Genomic DNA, 14,715 nt, shown 5'->3' on the forward strand with positions numbered 1-14,715 from the left:
CTTATATCTTTGAAAAAAGGTCTCATAGATCTCAGTATACCAGGCTGGTTTGGAACTTGCTATATAGCTGAAGATGACCTTGAGTTAATCTCCCTCTGTCTCTCCCTGTCTCTCTCCCTCTGTGTGTGTGTGTGTGTGCGTCTGTCTGTCTGTCTGTTGTGTGTGTTTGTATGTGAGTTGTCATGAGTGTGTGAATGTATATATGTGAGTATATATGTATGTGTGCGTGTGTGTGTGTGTATGAAAGTATGCATGTGAATGTATGTATATGTAAGTATGTATGTATGTTTATGTATGTATATATGTGTATGTATGTGTGTATGTGTGTGTGTAATGTGTGTATGTGTGTGTATGTATGTGTGTGTATGTATGTGTGTGTAGGCTAGAGATGGACTTTAGTATTTTCTCCTGTCCCTTTCCACCTTAGTTTGTGAATCAGTGTCTCTCCCTAAGTCTGGCGCTCAGCAGCGATTCTGTCCCTGGGTGTGGAATTACAGGTGCACTGGGGGTGTGCCTGTTTTTGAGGTTTTTTTGTTTGTTTGTTTTTAATGTGGGCACTGGGGATCTGACCTTGCCTGAGCAGGTCTCCAGCCCCTGACCCCAAACCCATGCTTCTTTCTGCCTTCTCCCCTTCCTGAGTTCGGAGATGACCTGTGCTCAGTTTTATGTGGGCCGAGGACTGAGCACACGGTAGGGCCAGGTCTACCAGCTGAGCCGTGTTCCCAGTCTATGCTGCCTGCCTGTTTCTCGGGTGAAGAAAGCTACCCCATCAGCTCTCCATCTCTGTGCCCGCCCCAGGGTTTGGATGGCAGGACTGGTCTCCTAGGTTCCTTCCTTGTGCTGCTTCTCCAGGTTGAACTCCATCTGCCCCAAAGTGCCTCAGTCATACTTTCTTATTCCCTGCCTGTGGGTGGAGAGTGCGGAGGGACCAGAAGACACATCTTGGGATTTCTTTATTTATTTGGTTTTGGTTTTGAGCTGGCTTGGACTCCAGATGTTGCCCCAGCCCTGTGTCTCAGGTGGCCCCCAACTCGGCTCCTCACAGCTCCATGATCCACTCCTATTTTTTGGAATCACATCTTCCTCAGACAGATGATATTGATTTTCCACACGTGGGCACCTCAGGCATTGCGCATGGCCATGTTTCAGCTGCTGTTCACATCCAGTCTCCCATTCCAGAAGTTCTGAGATTGTAACTTCTCTTTAAAAATTTTAAAGACTTATTTACTTATTGTTCTACCTGCATTTCTGTCTGTGTACTGCCTGGCCATCGATCGATCGCAGAGGCCAAACGAGGGCACTGGCTCCCCTGGAACTGGAGTTAAAGATGGTCGTGAGCTGCCGGGGGGCTGGGGGCTGAAGAGCAGGAGCTCACCTAGCTCGGGAGGGAGCAGCCTCTCCAGACCCCGCCCCTCTCCCCCCAGCTGTCTCCCCAGCCTTCCCCCCACCCCACCCCACCCCACCCCTGCGTCCGGTTCCCTCTTATGATTGTAGTGTCTGTGTGTGTTAGAAGCATGCTGTCTGGGAGGCGCAGCAAGACCCGGATGGGGAGTGATGGCTTCAGACCGCCCTCTGCTCAGCTCACGACAGCCCTTCTGATTCTCCCCCAGGACTCACTCCTAGGTGGAGCTGTTTGGATAGAGATGAAGTTTTTTGCAAGTCTCAACAGACAACACAGCCATAGCCACAAACACTTGTTCTGTTAAACCCTCTCCCACCCTCTCCACACTGCGCCCCCCCATACTCTTCCTCACATACCCCCAATACCCTTCCTCACAATGAGTCAGTCCCCTCCCCCAACGCCAGGAAGCCTCCCCCCTCCCCCCCAGTCTCTAGCCCCTGCTTACCTTGGCTCATAAGCAGGTGGGAGGTCCTGGGGAAAGACACCGAGGAGCGATAGCTGGCCCAGATGTCTTCTCTGTCTGATCTGAACTCCACCATCTCTGAACCTGGGGTAGGAACAGCATGGCTCCAAGGTTGTGGTCTACAAAATAGACAGCCAAGGTAGGAACAGCATGGACCCAAGCTAAATGTTGGCACTGGGTCTTTGTTACTAGGTTATCAGTGGTGTAGAGTACACATTATAGAGACAGACATGTATTAAGTCTTCCTGTTGGTGGGAGGTATGGGAGTGCATGCCTTTAATCCCAGTACTTGGGAGGCAGAGAGAGGTGGATCTTGTGAGTTCCAGGCCAGTCTGGTCTACAGAGTGAGTTCCAAGACAGCCAGGTCTATACAGAGAAACCCTGTCTCAAATATATTAAATAAATACATAAATACATAAAATAAAGTTTTCCTGCAAACACTATTATTTAAAGAATATTTTATATTTTGAGTTGGGTGTGGTTGTAGGAGTTTAGGATCACAGTACTTAAGAAGCCAAGGAAGGGGGTCCAATCTGGAGTCTTAAACCAGCCTGGTCTGTCTCCAGTTGAGAGAGAGAGAGAGAGAGAGAGAGAGAGAGAGAGAGAGAAAGAGAAAGAGAGAGAGAGAGAGAGATGAGGGGAGAGAGGGAAAGGAAGAAAGGAAAGAGGCTGTACTGACTGGTTTTGTGTCAATTTGACACAATCTAGAGTCATCAGAGAGGAGAAATCCTCATTTGAGGAAATGCCTGTGAGATCTGGGCTGTAATGCATTTTCTCAATTAGTGATCAGTGAGGGAGGGCCCAGCCCATTGTGGGTGGAGCCATCCCAGGGCTGGTGGTCCTGGGTTCTATAAGAAGTTAGGCTGAGCAAGCCATGAGGAGCGAGCCAGTAAGCAGCATCCCTCCATGGCCTCTGCATCAGCTCCTGCCTCCCGGTCTGCCCTGTTTGAGTTCCTGTCCTGACTTTCTTCAATAGTTTAAAGACAGTGTGGAAGTGTAACCCTAATAAGCCCTTTCCTCCCAGACTTGCTGTTGGCCATGGTGTTTTGTTGCAGTAATAGAAACCCTAACTAAGATAGAAGCCAAGAAAGTATTATTTATAAAAGATTTTTATAATCACACCAGTGAGCTGGTGTGCATGAATGTTTGTGCACCGCCTACATGCTTGTGTCTGGAGGCCAGAAGAGAGTGTGAGTGCCTGCAACTGGGGTTACAGTGGGTTGTGAGTCTCGGTGGGGTGCTTGGAACCAACACCCCCACCCCGCAAAGCAGCATGTGTATTTAACTGCTGAGCCCCAGCTCCCTAATTTATATGTACATATAATGTCTAGGGTGTGGCAGGGGGAAGGGGAAAGGTGGGAGGGGGCGTGATGAAGGTATGTTATGTATCTCCACGTCCTGACGAAATCCCCTTCCTCTGTATGATAACCATGTGCTAATGAAACCGAAGCCAAGCACACAGCACACAAACCACAGGCTATTCTGGAGGAAAAAGTCACAGACTGCCTGTCTTAAAATCAACATTTCTAGTAGCTTCCCCCTGTGGAGTGACTATCTTCAATGAGTAGCAACACATTGGCCAAGTGTTTACTCGGCCTGTGGGGGACATCTGAAGGCCATGGCCAGCTCTGTCCTACCCCTCAGACGGCCTGGCCACCAGAGCCAGTGACTTTACCTCTCCACTGTGAACAGCTCAGGATGTAATCTAACCTGCTCCTTTGAGGACATTTGGCTCAGTTTCTGTATCATTAGCAGTCAGGGTCCAAGAAAGACCATTTCTATTAAGCCGGGCGCTGCCTGTAGGAACAGGTTTACCAGTCAATAATCAGTAATCAGCAGGAAGCCCTGCTGTTTACCTCAGGGGCCCAGTTTACACTCTCAAACAGCTGCAAGGGAAGAGCAGAGGGTGACCAGGGGCCATCAGAAGCCCAAGAGACTGATCCTGGAGTCCCAGGATGAGGCTGCTGCTGGTCCCAAAACTACTCTTAGAGCGCTGCAGACCAGAGCGACAGCCTGGACGTGGTTGAAGGCCAAAAACACTCAGGTGGAGTCCCCGGCCTAGGAGGGGACCCTCGCCACTCATCCCACTTAACATACGGAGAAAAATACGTGAGGCGGGGGCAGAGCGGGGCAGGATGTCTGGGAGACTGTGCATTGATTCCGCACCCAAGGCGGCAGCACTTCTCCAACTTCCAGGAAAGTTCACTGTGCAGAGCACCGAGAGCGGAGAGAAAGGCAGGGGGAGGGGCCTCACTGCCTTCTTGAGAGGCTGTCCTGTTCCTCCCTCTCAACCCCGCCTCCTCCTCGCAGCTCTAGTGACAGGGAACAGGATGGCTCTTGCCCTCTGGAGATAAAGATTCCGAATGGTCCCTCTTCTGCTAAACTCTCAGCCCAGCCACCAAGGAGGATTCTGTTCCAGTGAAGTCCCCAGAGGTGGGTGGCCTTCAGCTACCCCTTTGCGTCTCTAGTGAGGTGGTCCCCACGGAACAGTAGGGCTTAAATGGGAGAGGTTTCTGAGACCCCTCCCAACTCCAACAAGCCTGCCTTGAAGCTTCCACTGCACACGTCTGTTTTTAGTTTCTCCTCCTTACATGTCCTTATGTAAGTAACAGGGTGGCACCAGTCTGGGCCAGGGAGGAGAGCCAGGTTCAAAGCTAGACTGAGGCTATGCAGGGCTAGGAAAAAGGAAAACTGGGGGCGGGGAGGGGGGGCAGGGACAGAGCACAGTGGACACCTTGCCAGCCACCCCCCAACTGCAGCTGGTCGAGCCCCAAGAGCTGATACAGCAGACACCTTAGGAATCCCTCACTCTCAGTGTGGGTTGGCAGAGGACGAAGGAACAGGGAGGACTGCACATGCTTGGCTGGAAAATCCCGCTGGGCCGCAGACAGATGTAAGCTGAAGGTTTACTTGGGTGGGTCACTGTGTCACCGTTCCCTGCTGGACCTAAGGCTGCTGACGGCCACTGGGCTTCAGGCTTCTGAGTACAGAGTCTGGGACCTTTTAGCTTTGGGAACATGCAGGTATGTTTCTCAGATTGGGCCAATGATGCTGTTTTCAGCTTGAATTCGGTGTCCTGTGGCTGTGTTTTAATTTGTGAGCTAGACAACAGCTTCTAACTCATTTAACCCATAGGCCAACATGTTCCCAGCCCGCCCTACCCACTCCGTGTCAAAGGAAGCTCTCATAAAATATGCAGGTGGTTTCATGCATCACTCCAGAAAATCTGGCTGCAAGTGCTCCACCAAGAACCTATATACCCCATGCATACATTCATTTACTCAAAGACTCTAGGTAGTGGTTAAACTCCCAGTACCCAGGGCAAGCATGCAATGGGCCCTGAGGACAATGGGACTGTTGCCCGGCCGCCCGCAAGGGTGACGTAAAGGCTTTGCTGCTCTCTGTCTTAAATCTAGACAAGAGAGTCTTTAGCCATGCTTCAGGCTCTCCTTTTCACCCATCAACCTTGACATCAGCTTCCTGTGATTGGAGGAGCCTGGGCCAAACCCCACTTCTGGACCAGTCTGCAGTGCCTATGGCTTGACTCACACACGTTTCCCCCACCCTAAAGGGTCTCTACCAATAGGGTCTCTGCCTCTCGGAAGTGGAGGTAGGCTGGCAATCTGATGGATACCAGGAAGAAAGGTTTCCTTAAAGTGGGGGCCAGATGAGCAGAGCCTGCAGAACACCTCAGGTAGCCCTAAGTCTCTGCTTCTTGGTAATGGTTCTACAAATGCCATTCCCTCGCAAGCATGCTGGGATGTATACAATTAGTCCACCAAGACATGCAGGCCACAGCTGGGGCGGGTAGCAGCCGGGCAGCCTCTCTGAATTGCTGGTCAGTTGGAATTTGAGCTCTTCAGAACTATTCGAAGGCATGGTGATGGTCGCATGTTGCAGCTTTTGTGTGGGAGGGCAGGAGGCCATCTTTGCCATTAACTCTGAGGCGGCACCTCTTAGAATGTGGCTCTGGGGGACACTTCAGTGACAGCTTCCTGAGGGCTGCTCAAGTGAGCATAGCCGTCTGTAGCTACCAGTGAGTTTGCTCTCCTTGGGACTTGCATCCTGGCACTGTGAGGATCTCCTTTGCCCATGGGAGAGACCATTACTGCAGGTCTCTACTCCGTGAAATCAGGGTAAGACCCCACGAGGAGCTTGGGGTGGTGCCCTGATGCTCTGCCCACAGAATGCTTTTCTGGGGAGACCCCAGAACTTGGGTGCAGAGCAGGGAATAAGAGTGGGTCCTAGCCTTGAGGTCTAGGTCTCCTTCTTTATCTCTGGGAACATAACCTATCTCTTGTACAATAATTCAATAACGCAGTGCTCAGGCTCAAGGGAGCCCATAGCGTGTGGACGGCGTGGGTCTTGGTTTGAGTAGGTCTGCTATGGGCTTCTGAGCAAGCTGCCTAAGGCAGATTCCTATTGTCTCTCTCCCATTGCATTTATTTATTTATTTATTTATTTATTTATTTATTTATTTATTTATTTATTTATTGTCTGTGTGCGTGCCACATGCATATCTATCTGCTCATCTGGGTGTGTGCACGTGGAGGACCAAAGTGGATGTCAAGTATCTTCCCCAATCGTTTCTCTACCTTAGAGACAAAGCCTCCTGCTGAACCTGGAGCTCAGTGTCTGGGCTAGCTAGTATCTTAACAGTTTCTGTTGCTGCGATGAAACACCATGACCAAAGCAATTTGGGGAGGAAAGAGTTAGTTTCCACTTACTGTTTGTAATGTGGCATCCCGGGAAGTCAGACATAAATTCAAAGCAGGAACCTGGAGCCAGGGCTGACGCGGAGGCCGCGGAGGGCTGCTGTGTACCGGCTTGCTCCTCAGTTCGCTCAGCCTGCTTTCTCTTGTCATGCGGACTTCCTACGTAGGGGGTAGCACCACCCACAGTGGTCTAGGTCCTCCCACAGCAACCATGAATCAAGAAAATGTACCGTAGGCTTGCCCATTAGTCAGTCTAGTGGGATCAGGTTCTCAGTTGAAGTTTCTTCTTCCAAGAAGACTCTAGCTTGTGTCAAGTCAGCACGAGACTAGGCATCTGTGAGTCCTGATTTCTTTCCAAGGTTTTCTATCTCCAGAGTTGTCTCCCTTTGTGGTTTCTTCATTGTTTCTACTTCCATTTTTAGATCCTGGATGGTTTTGTTCAGTTCCTTCCCTTGTTTGTGTTTTCCTGTAATTCTTTAAGGGATTTTTGTGTTTCCTTTTTAAGGGCTTTTACCTATTTGACCCATGTTCTCCTGTGTTTCTTTAAGGGAGTTATTTAAGTCCTTCTTGAAGCCCTCTATCAGCATCATGAGATATGATTTTAAATCCAACTCTTGCTTTTCCGGTGTGTTGGGGATATCTGAGACTTGCTGTGGTGGGAGAACTGGGTTCTGATGTTGCCAAGTAGCCTTGGTTTCTGTTGGTAGGGTTCTTGTGCTTGCCTTTCACCATCTGGTTATCACTAGTGTTAGTTGGTTGCTGCAGTGGCCCCAGTGAGATCTGTAAAACAAAATTTTACAGACTGAGGCAAGAAATGTTTCTTGGGGCTTTGCAGAACACCTCTCTCTATTTAGAAGCCGAAAATCTCACTTGGCAATTTACTATACTTCTAAAACTCTCCTCCTTCCTAGTAGCCGGGACCTAGAAAAACCAAGTAAATTAGGAAGTGAAAGAATCCATCTTGTAGCCAAACAATTCTGCAACGCTTTGCTCTAATTGTTTATGTAATTACATTTACCTCTCAACAGGATATATATGAAGTATGGCTCCAAATATGGTATAAAAAGCATTAATAGCAGACAGTAGAATTTTCCAGGAATTCTAAAAATACAGGTTCCTTTTGTTTTTTAGTCACCCTTGCAGGACAGGTGTATTTGAAACAATAGGCCCAGACTAGAAGATACTTACATCTGAAGAACCTTATACAATGCCCTTGCTGAACAAGTGAGTGTTGGGCAAGCTAGAAAGAATTTACATTTGAGTTGGTGCAGAGCTCAGAGCTGCCTCAATGGAAGCTTGTGAGGAACTGCTTTTGTCTTGCAGACCCCACCTAGGGAGTCTTTGACCAAAACAACATTCTTAATTTATCCAGGTGTGATTTAGGATACAGTTTATACTTTTCACACACAGAGGCTCCTGGGTTGGTTCACCAGGCTGGGGTTAGGGGCTGCAGCCGGAGCTAAATCGCCAGGGGGCCTAGGGCAGCCCTGGGCATGGCACAGAGAAGAATGTGGCAGGCAGACTAGGCGGAGGTGCTCTTGGGAGGACAGCCAGGGCTAGGCAGCTTCCCAAGTTCTGCAATGCCGCCATCTTCGCCTGGTTGGTTAGACTCAGGAGCCGTCCTTCCCCAACTTCCGGGCTAGCGACAGCGGGGCCACGATGAAGAAGCAGTTTAACCACATGCACCAATTGGCCAACCAGATGATGGGCAAACACCCTTTATTGCCCAAGAAAACTGAAGCTTTGACAGATGAATGTGATGCTTAATTTGAGATGTTAACTTGACTGGACCAGGGGATACCCAAAATAACACATTCAGATCCAAAAACCACTTCAGTGTCTGTGTGTCATTTTCCGCTGGACCTGTGCCTTCCTGGACCAAAGAATCCTGGTTATCCAGCAGCTGAGATTGGTCTGCGGCAGTTGGTCTTGCTGTCTCTGGCTGGAGCTTGTCCCTCCTGTGGGTCTGTAAGCTTGTGTCTGTGCTTCTGGGAGACCAACTCTCTTCTGGCAGGGTCTGTGCACAGAAGGCTGTGGAGCTGCCTGTGTGCAGGCCTGGCTCCCTGGTGCAAATGGCACTGACTGGTGTCTTAAAGCAATCAGTGAGTAGGAATGGAGAACAGGTTAGATTCAAATGAACACAGAGCCAAATGGGACGCATGGTCCTCCTGCAGACATAACAGGTCTGCTAAAAGATGCCTTTCTATTCAAGCTTGGGAGACCAGGCTTCAGTTGGAATGCAGGAGTTGTTGCCTCTCTTAGGTGTAAGGACGGTGTGTGATCAGGGAAGAGATGGAGTTAAGTTAGGCTTGTGATTGATGATGTTCATAATTTATTCTGAAAAAGCTGAGCCATGTAAATAAATGAAGGTTTGAGACGCAGCTCTCAGGAAGAGAAGGACAACCTCCCTGGGCTGGCCAGGCAGCAGGGTTTGGCAAGCCCTGAAGTATGCCCTCTGCATAGGGACTGTGCTTTACCATGTGGCACACAATAGGTGTCTGATAACATGCAAATGAGTCCATGTATGGAGGTCTTGTTGGGATTCATTTCCAAGGATGGTCTGGGGCTGAGCACACTCTCCCACACTGAGGCCTTATCACCTTTAGGTTGACCCAGCATCGGGTACACCCACAGACAGCTAAGACAGAGTGCAGGGAGGTTGTCAAGGCTCACTCAGCTTGGAAGTGCCTAGGCCTGTTCTTAGGTGTGCCTCTGGATTCCAGAAATGCTGACCCTGCTCCTTCCTTGCCCCTCCGGGCCACCCTGGTCACAAACAGCTGGCATGCTGGTGCCTCCGGCTTGGCTTCTGTCAAATCAACTTAGTGGAACAGTGTCTTCTACAGTGACACCGAGCTCTCAGCATTTCCGAATGTCATGCTACGTGTGTGACACGAGCTCTGTGGTCCCAATGCTCCTGTTCTTCCAAATTCATAGAGAAACCTAAACCAGGCTCCTGTTAGCAGCTGAGGCTTCAGGGGTGGATAACACTGGAAGGGCAGAGTCCTCAAGATAGGATTAGTGTCCTAATGAAAGAGGCCTGGGAGTCCTTTCTGCCTTCCCGCTTGTGGGGAGCCAGCACTAGGAAGACAGTATCTACAAGGGAGGGGTGGCTTTTGCCACACACGGAGTCCACTGGAAACTTCTCTTGGAATTCTCAATCTCGAGAGCTGGGAACAACCAATTTGTAAAGTACGTCACATAAGACAATGAGGTCTTGCTTACGAGCCCACCTAGGAAAGCTTTTGGGTGATTTTCTTAGTACTCCATTTTACAGACTGGTCTGTGGTCTCAATGGGACATGGCAGGCTTCCGGTGTGGCAATGTGGCTCCTCCCCTCTCTCCTCTGGAAGCAGCATCCAGGCCAAACTCACATTACCGAAGGCTCAGGATCCTTTCTGTCCTGGGGCAGGTGCCTGCTCATGGGCCCAGGACGTAGGAATCCGTGACGCAGCAGCCATGACGCAGCAGGGTCTGCAAGTTGCCTCTGATGTGGGTATGGGCTGCAGCCAGGCCTGCTCTGAGTTCCCTCCCTGCCACATGTTGATTATAAAACAGTAGCTCATGCCCTTTCTTTCAGGATCCCACACTGCACTGGCAGATTGTCTAACATCGTCATTATGGAAGTGCTTGGGAAGAGTCAGCCCAGTGGGGATGGGCACCGTGGTGGCCAATACTCTCTCAGTAGAGCACAAGTAGGTTCTCTACAGTCCTCCAACTGCACTTGCAACCTCGCAGGCTACCTTTTCTGTTCCAGCCCCCATGGTCCTGGGCTGCCAACCCTTTTCCTGTTTTCTCGTTGGTTGAATCTGATAGCAGATAAATACCAGCTGTCCCTGATGGGCTGTGTCCAGATTTTCTATCCTGAATGTATCCTTTCAACAGGTGTCTGTGACACAGGACCAGTGTAGTCCTGGCTGCCTCACAGATGTCAGTCTTTAGCCACAAAACAAAAACAACCCTGGGGCAGGAAAGAAGTGCCTGGATTTCAGTGTGAGTGGAGTCAGGGACATTTTCTTTCCAAAATCTACACTTCAAATATTGAATGAAGACACTAGAGACATCGCCGTCTTCCTTGCTCTAACCAATGTCCCATAGGCCTGGGGACTCAGACATGGTCAAACATAGGTGGTGTCATACATACAGGGGAATAGATGGGTGAGGACCTGGGGGTGGGGCAAGGCTTGGGTCCTCTGTGAGTCAGAATAAAAACAGACAGCAGGTAAGGGCCGCTGGGTGAGACGGCTCCCTCCTGCTGGCACGGGAGCCACTCTGGCAGGATCTTGCTGAGACTGGGATTCTAGGGTCAGGATGGAAAGCCCCAGTTTCAGAATGGCAAAGTCAGGGGCAGCCCTCACTCTGCTTGCCTGGATTGCCAGCACAAATGCAGAAGGAAGTCCCTTGGAATAGCAGAGGAGTGGGAACGTAACTTTAAGGTGCTGGGAGCCAATGGGTTTCAGCGGTCTGTGCAGTCACCTTTGGGTACCCACGGGTGTCAACTAGAGTTTAATGAATGGCTCTGTTATCAGACCTACCGATACCCACCTTGAGGAATCTCAAGCTTTGGGGATCCAAGAACTGGATATCTGTGAGCCCTGCTCGGCTGGGACAGGGACTAAGAAGTGTCCTAACTGATTTCCCATGAGTAGCCCTCAGGGCACCCTCTGAAGACCAGTCTGAACGGATGGTACCTAGTTCTGGAGAACTGGTACAGAGTGGGTGTCCTGGTGTTTCTGTTGCTGTCATAAAATACCATTACCAAAAGCAACTTGGTGGGAAAACTTATAGTTCTACCTCACAGTCCATCAGTGGGGTGGGGGTGGGGGTGGAATCAGGGCAGGATCCTGGAGGCAGGAGCTGATGCAGAGGCCGTGGGAGAATGCTGCTTACTGGCTTGCTCCTCATGGTTTGTTCAGCCTGCCTTCTTATAGAACCCATGACTACCAGCCTAGAGGATGGTACTGCCCACAGTGGGCTGGGGCCCCTCACATCAATCTCAAACAAGAAAATGTCCCACAAGCTTGCCCACAGGCCAGTCTAGGCCCAGAGGCATTTTTTTCCAGTGAGGTTCTCTCTTCCCAGTTGACTAGTTTGTGTCAAGTTGATATAAAACTAGCCAACACATCCAGGGGTTTTGATGTTCATTTTTGCTGTCTTGGGACAGGATCTCACTGTGTAATCCAGGCTAGCCTATAGCATTTGAAATCTTCCTGTCCCAGGACAACTTCTCCTCCATGGCCTGAGTGCTGCTATTCTAGGCCTGCACCACCACACCAGTGTGAGCTGTGTGCTTTTATAACCAGAAAACTGATGGTGTGGGCCCTGAGACAGTATGTCAGTAAAGACTGTGATCTCCAACCCCATCCAGAGTGTTCCTGCTGTTCATACAAACCCAAAACAACCAGCACTGAAGCCCAACGGGCTTGGGGTAGCTGGTAGAGGTTGTCTCAGTGCCTGGGGAATCAAGTCGGTAACTGAATTTGTAGGTTGGGTAATTTTGGACAGAGCTTGAGATCAGGTTTACATTATTTGCAGGCAGACAAAATACAGCTTCTAGAAAGATCACTGCTGCTTCCCTGACTGCCTCTGTGTTCAATGTCATGTGGAGTCCAGGGGACAGACTTGAGCCAGATAGAACCCTGTCCTCAAGGAGCAAAGGCCCAGAGAGAACAGCACAGGTTCATCAGGAGGTGAGGTGGCTGGCAGTGTGACTGTCGGGCTCTGTGGTTGTCTGGGTCTGGGAGAGCAGGACGCTCCCTTCTGGCTTGGTGGCCTTGGGGGAAGTCACAGAATAGTTTCAGGTTTGGGGTCTTCACTAGCAAATATACTAAGAGCCTCTTGGTGTCATCACAAGAACAGGGTCTAACTATCACTGGTTAGTACTCTCACATTAGTTGGTTTGGGGTCCCTGTGACAGTACTGGACAGAAGCAACTTAAGGGAAGAAACATTGTTTTGGTTCAAGGTTCCAAAGGATTCAAGCTCAGTATGTAGGGATGATGTGGTATTTGTTGCTATGGGACCATGTACTAAAGGCCATTGAAATCACTGTGGACCCAGAAGCAGAGAGGGAGAGTCCAGAATATAATGTATGAAGGTCCATTCTCAGTGACCTACTGCCCTACTTAATCACACTTCCCAGAGTTTCCAGTCCTGCCAAGTTAGCACTGCACTTCTCAAATATGAGCCAGGGTGTGGTATGGTCTATTTCAGTTTTAAACCATGACTAGTTTTATTTTAAGTGTTATGTTTTCAGAGGGTTTGCAAGGAATCCTGGGATGCTAGAGGGCCAGCTTGGTCCAGTGTGGGTGGCAGGGAAGTTTCCAGAGGAGCTGATGGCGGCAAATGAACGGGGAGACATTTTCCTGGGTAAGGGACTGGTTTCAGCCAGCTGCTGGAACATTGGTAGCTCACAAAGAGACGTGGTAGTGTGGGCAACCTGGTGAGGTTAGGACTTTTGTTCAGGGGGCTTCAGGAAGGACTTGCTATAGGAAGAGAACATTCTATCAGCATAGTGGAAGACTAGATTAGGATATTGAATGGTAGTCAGATTAGATAAGTGGGCCTGGAGGGAGGAAGTGGCTACGTAAGAAGTGGAATCAACAGGAGTCTATACCTACGGGCTGAAGGTGAGGCAGGGGACTGGACAAGAGTGAACATGGAAAACACTAATTGAGAGGGGACCTAGCAAGGACAAGGTGTATGGAGCATGTGAGGATTTGTACACGGTGTGTGGGACTTAGAGCTGGAGTCCTGGACCTTCCGTGAAGCTGGCCAGTGGCAGAAGAGACCAGCAGCCCAAGGCGGGGCCAGGGAAGGGCTCCGCCCAGAACCCTGAGCCTGGGCTCCTCCCCCTTCCTTCTCTCATTTGATATTTAGAATCAGGATCTTACTGTGCAGTCCAGGTTGGTCTCAAACTTGGAATCCTCTTCCCTCCGTCTTTGGAGTGCTGGAATTACAGGCATGCACACCAGGTCTGAACTTTTGGAAACCTTTTTCCCCGAGGGACCTAGAGAGGAGATAGACTCAAGTCAAAGACTAGAGTAACCAGCAGCCCAATTCTGGGGTGGATGACGGATGAGGCAGGAGGTCGTCTTATTCTCACACCTTGGCCCTTTTGGTCTTTGGTGACCCATGGCACCGACCCTCAGAGATGGTGATGGGCGGGGACCATGGGGCCCCATCGAGGGATGTGAGGAGCTGCGGGCACAGTTCTTATGTCATTTGGAGTTTCAGGGTAACTGAAATCTATCACACATCTAAGGGTGGCTTTATCTCCCTAGAGGGGAGGAGGTCATTGAACGTGCTGTTAAGGAGACAGTTATCCGTTCTTTTCTCCTCTCCTCATCCTCATCCTTATTGACAGGATACTGACCCAGATAAATGACAATCAACAGTATTGGCTGAGTGCTTACTGTGTGCCACAGGTGATGTGAATTATCCCCCTCCAGCCTGAATGAATGCCATTTTATCCTTTGAATCTCTCTTTATAGTCCAAACTACCTTTTAACTTCTGATCCTCCTGCCCAGTCTCCTGAGTTATAGGATTACAGCTCTGTACCACATCTGTGCTGCCCCTTTCATCCTGGGCTTATCTCCTCCTGGTGCATGTGAATTATTACACTGGCCCATGTGGTGTCACTGGTCCTGTCAATGGAGCTAGCAGGGTTTTGCCTGTTGTGATCTGTGGCCAAGATGAAGGAGCGTGGTGACCTTCTCTTGAGAAGCCGCAGCACCAGGAGCCTTCCCGGTGCTCTGTGCAGGCATTTGTAGTGGTTCCTCCTGGCCGATGTTCGATTTGGTGATCTGGACATGAAGTTTATGCATCAGTCAATGGATGACAAGGCAGAGGAAGGAGGGGGAGACTGCACACTCTGGGTACAAAGACATCTTGGGGCCATGGACATCTGAAGCAATGTCTAAAATGGTCAAATGAGATTGAAAAGGATACATGTAAAACCTGCTTTTAGGTTTTAAAACCTCATCAGTAGAAGTAGATGACAAAGTCTGACCTCCATGAGCTAAAGAGGGAGAGTTGTCATCACTGGGGATAGAAACGTAGGCTAGATGTCTGAAATAGAACAAGCATGAAGCCCATGTTAGTGGTGCGGTTACACCTGGTCCACCCTGGGACCAGCT

The 14,715-nt window shown here is 49.9% G+C and overlaps 1 long non-coding RNA gene across 1 annotated transcript; it reads right to left on the bottom strand.

The window, feature by feature from the left end:
* Positions 1-1,475: 1,475 nt before the first annotated feature.
* Positions 1,476-13,577, bottom strand: LOC127696199 (uncharacterized). Its single transcript, XR_007980201.1, has 4 exons — positions 13,470-13,577; positions 6,593-7,360; positions 1,848-1,984; positions 1,476-1,629 (listed from the first exon to the last, which is right to left on the bottom strand). It is a non-coding gene; the product is annotated as an uncharacterized LOC127696199 (long non-coding RNA).
* Between the last annotated feature and the right edge of the window lie 1,138 nt (positions 13,578-14,715).

The sequence above is a fragment of the Apodemus sylvaticus genome, chromosome 11 (genome assembly GCF_947179515.1).
Source record: "Apodemus sylvaticus chromosome 11, mApoSyl1.1, whole genome shotgun sequence".
Taxonomy (NCBI): Eukaryota; Metazoa; Chordata; class Mammalia; order Rodentia; family Muridae; genus Apodemus; species Apodemus sylvaticus.